The sequence below is a fragment of the Plectropomus leopardus genome, chromosome 15 (genome assembly GCF_008729295.1).
Source record: "Plectropomus leopardus isolate mb chromosome 15, YSFRI_Pleo_2.0, whole genome shotgun sequence".
Taxonomy (NCBI): domain Eukaryota; kingdom Metazoa; phylum Chordata; class Actinopteri; order Perciformes; family Serranidae; genus Plectropomus; species Plectropomus leopardus.
In genome coordinates, this window is record NC_056477.1 from 1219227 (window position 1) to 1224362 (window position 5136).

The window sequence follows — 5136 nt, forward strand, 5'->3', positions numbered from 1 at the left end:
GTTTTATCTTCCTTGCTCTCAAACTTGCAGCAAACTACGTAATACATAATTTTATATTATCCCACATCATCTAACAACACAATTTTTATCCCAACTCATCGAATATCAATGCTTGGTAAGTAACATTCATGTCAATGAATGGCGTGTCAATTAAAGCCAGTTGAATGAATTGTGAATTTTCAGAATACACTTAGTTTTTTTACAGAAAACGTACAGTTTCTGCTTGTTAGATGCGTACAGTCCTTTTCAAAATAAACTTACGTTGGTAAATAGGGCTGCCCTTTCACTTTGAAAGTTGGGGATTCAAATAATCCGTCAGAGATCCCTCAGTCTAATGAGATTGCCTCAAGTCCAGCAATATTTATTTATTTTTGTTACTAGCGTGCCATGCAGTGTACCTTTGGGGACATTTTGGTCCCCAGATTTTGCTCCTCACACTGTCAGGTTGAAACGCTGCCGATAACGACACAATATAAGGAGCACAAAGGTGGATGGGCCCAAAAAGCGAACTTTCATAGAGGAGTGCAGTGTTGGCTTTGCATCTGAATGTTATGTTTTTTGGGTTTTTTTTGCTGACACGTGCCAATATTTAGTTTGTTGACGTCCCATTGTTGGTCACCATGTGCTTTTGTTGCCTAAACATAACCACATCTCACCATGTGTTTGTGTTGACACCACAGTAGCGCCATCCTGGAACGTCCACATCAGACGCAGAAGGATACCTAGAGCGTTATAAGCGGTGATGTGAGACGACAAGACAACGTGTTGATTGTTCAGCTTTGTATTAATGTTAAAATTCATTGAGAATTTTCTAAGTTTTCAAACTCTTACCAAAGAGGCATTCCTATAAAACAGATGATTTCATGATTTCAGGGTGACACAGGGTGAGTAATTGATATTCAAATAGTCATTTTGGGGGTTGAAGTATTTCTTTAAGCAAGAAAAGTAAATGTAAGAAAATGCAGTCTGAAAGGTTGAGTATTTTTTTACAGTAAAACCTACATATGTGCTTTGTACTACAGTATCTGAGACTGTTAACATTAATGCAGTCTGGAGAAGCTGTCTTTGCTTCGGTAGCTACATACATCTTCAGGAGAGGATTTTGGGGAGGAATCATGATAAACAGCGGGATTTCAATGCCCCGGCTTCTCTTTGGACGCCTCCTTACTTTTGTATGTATGGAGGTTTTGTCACAGCGGCTTATCTGAGAGCACCTTCGGGATCATAACCCCGCTGGGTTGTGTGAACACTTTTCTCGTATCGTGGCTTTGACTCTGAGCTCCGACTGCGAGCTTTTTTATCTCTGCACCAATTTCACAAATAATTCAAGAAGTTATACGACAGCAAAGTACATATAAACAAGTTCCAGGCTGCTCGCGTTTCTGTCCCCATCATCACCCATCTCATTACCTGCAGCATTATTCATCAATACTCCCACCTCGATACCCCACTCCCTCACCAGCAGCACACATATACCCCCACTGGGGAGGATGGCAGCCTCTGACAAGCCCCGAGTAAATGGGCACCTCGTCTTAGTGTGTGTGTGTGTGTGTGTGTGTGTGTGTGTGTGTGTGTGTGTGACAAGTGCTGACAGTCCAGGAGCCTGGCCTCGTACAAGGTCAGCATCTGTGAGCTTCATCAGTGTGTGTGAGTGTGTGTGCCTGTGTGTGTGGGTACAAACAATATACCACCTGTGCCCCCCTGCCATGCCCGCACCCAGCAGATGCTCTGAAAGTCATACTCAGTCTTACACACACACACACACACGTGCACACACACGTGCACACAGACACACACAGAAACACGCACAGAAACACACCTAGTCATGAGTACCATGCAGAGTTATCAAAGTCAGCCGAGGTTAGTTGTAGTGTTATGAGTGTGATAAATATGATAAAATATGGACCATAAATTCAGCTCATATGGAGGGCGGACAGGACTAAAGGCTCTCTGACACACACACACACACACACACACACACACACACACAGAGGTATATGCATCTTGGTACAACTGTGGCGAGTTTTGACATAAATGTGGGTGCAAACAAGTAAACACTGAAATAAATCTTGAATTTCTAACATTGGAAAGGTGGACCTAAAAGTCTAAAAAGGATTTAAAAGGTGACAAAATTTGAACATTAAACCTTAAATGGAGCAAAATGGTGAGGGAGGAGCATTTTTCAATAGTCAAAGGATTGATTGCTCCATTTCTGCTTAACTTTCTGTGTAATCTTTAAACACAGAAGAAGAAGCATTATCGCTTACAGACAAATAACTCCCCCTGCCTCAAAAGTAATTTTGATTTTTTTATATAAGGCATTTTTTTACAGAGACAATTATGCATTAAAAATAAATCAATTATAGCAAAATATCCCAAATAGTTGAAAGTAGAATTAAAGGAAGCTAAATTTGAATTGTAACTCCTGCACAGCAACTTCCAGCAGGATAAATTAATATCATATCTCAACATTTATCAAATGGCGTCGTGTCCGAGCTGACTTTGACAGCGAGGTGGAGGGGAAAGTGGATGGCGTGAAGACTAAGCTGCAAACCACAGACTAACAACAAAACAGGTTTTTCCTGTGGAAGAGTGCCACAAAAAGCGTTTTTTGTTTTAGTGAGATATCGCTACTTTTCTTTTTTATTTAAACAATATGTTAATTTAAAGTTTTCCCATATAAACACATGAATATATACACTTACTATATCAAACATGTCGATAATCTGCCTCGTCAACCAACACATTCTCACTCCTAAGTGATGACGGTCGGCAGTGATTGTCCACGTCAACCTATAACGTTTTAGGTATCCTTGCACCGTCAAGCTTCGACGTTCCAAGTTCGGGGTGAGAGGGCGTCGGGTAGCCGTGTGATTTCAGGAGTGTGAGGGCGCTTATAGGGCGGGCAGGTGTGGAGGTGAATGGGTCTCACAATCAACTGACTTTTGTGTGCGAGTCTGGAGTCCGTGTCCTGTGTGGTTGTGGTGTGTTTGTGTCTGGAGTTTGTGTCCCGTGCATGTGTATGTGTGTGTGTGTTCGTGTGTGTGTGTGTTTGTGTCCTACCCTTAACCATGTGCCTTTTTTGCCTAAACCTAACCATTTGTGACTTTGGTGCCTAATCCCAACCATCGTGACGGTCCACGCTGTTGTATGAACATACGGACTGTGCAGCTTCATCCCACCACACGTGCATTTGTTGAAATCACGATAACGGGCTGCGTCATCCAACCATGACATCATCCTGCCACATGCATTTGTTGACATCACCATAGTGACATCATAGCTCGATGTGGCACAGATACCTACAACTTCATAGGCTGACGTGTAAAGTCACTGACTGAATGTCACCATGTGACGAGTTCCAGATGAGGACGTGTTGCCAGAGCACAGACTGTTGCATACGTGTACTAAACAAAGCAATAGCAGCAACGATAAGAACAAACAAAAACGAAAAACACAAAAAAAGTCACGAAGAACAACTTGTCAGACACAAGACACTTTGTGCATGATATCCCTGCTGTTCTAGTGGGACTTATGGCTCCAAATCACCGGTATTTAAGCTAAAGCATGATTTTGTCTTTACTTTAACCAAGTGGTTTCTTCACCTAAATCAAACATTTCTCTAAATAAAAACATGCAAATATAACATGTTTTTCGATGCAGTGCCAGCGTGTCTTCTGGCGAATGCCTCATTATTCTGATAGCAGTAAATGTTGACCAAACACTCTCTCCCTCCTTTTTCCCCCCTTTTTTAAAAATACGTCCACAGTTTTGTTTTCCTGGCAGGTCAGGACAGAGCCCACTCTAATAACAAAAAACGAGACACAAAAAATTGATTAGAATTTTATTAACACTTCAATAAAAGCGTCTGGCATGTCAAGACCGAATGTTTGAATTTTAAGCAGGTCGAAAAACAGCCGAACTCGGCGGGAGGCAATACTCTGACAAGCAAGAGCTGGAGGGAGGCATTATTGTTATCGTCTCCCTTGGTGGTGACTCGCTCGCAATGTTGCATTGCTATTAGAGAGCAACATAAAAATAAAATCAGATTAAATGCACATGACAGGAGGCAAAGTCTCCAACCGGAGTCAAGTTTATGACAAGCTTGTGTCATTTACAGTGACTGCATGATTTATTTGGCCTCGCTGGGAGCGCAGGAGGCAGCCTGGGAGTTTTCTAATTCCTTTCTCCATCATTTCTACAGCCATCAGTCAAAGGTGCAGAGAGCTGAGTGCGAGCGCTCGATAAACAGGCTGTTGAAGCTGCCAAGTTACATTTCCAGTCTTTGTTATTTCGGGCCTGGTTTGAGGTTTACGTTTTGAACCTTTGCATTCTTGCTTTAGCCTTTTTTTAAGCAGACTGACAGCTCTGGCTCTTTTGTTTATCTCCCACTCTGTGGTATCACATGCTGGGTGAGCGCCAGAGGTTCGTCAGCAGTTCAGACTGACACACATAAATTCCTCATTCGTCCATTTATCATCATCCTGTGCAGAGTGCAGCGTCCTTCAGATCAACGTGGAATATTTGTCTATAAAACAGTTACGATATCCGTGTAATTTTCAATATACTGCATGCTAAATAAGTTATTATTTTTTTATCATCACATGCTTGGATATGCCAGTGATTTTGCGGCAGTGTTGATTTTTATACATTCATGTTTTTTGTGCAGTGTAAAATATTCACACTTATACTGCTATGCACGCAAAAGCGCCTTTCAGAATCAGGCTATAGAAATTATTAAACATCAATATAATTTTTTACTTTCATTGAATTCATTTTTAGTTTTTTAACCAACATCAGTCCTAATCATAATTATCACATATTTATTCATTTTCAGAATTTGAAACACCCCCCAACACAACACAACACAGGATGAAAAGTGTAAAATGCACCAAACTAGGGTTAATATTTGCACCATATTTCATATGAAACATCAAAGATAATTAGTTATCCTTCAGACTGTGTTTTCTCGTCCGTTTTTAGATGGACTCTAAATCCTCAACATTCAAAATGTCCTTATTACTGTCGAGCACTTCAAACTGTGGTTGATGGACATTTTCAAATGGACATGAACTTCGATAAAATTAGTGTTTTTTAATCATCAAACTCAAAGTAGTCTATTAAGGGATTATTCAG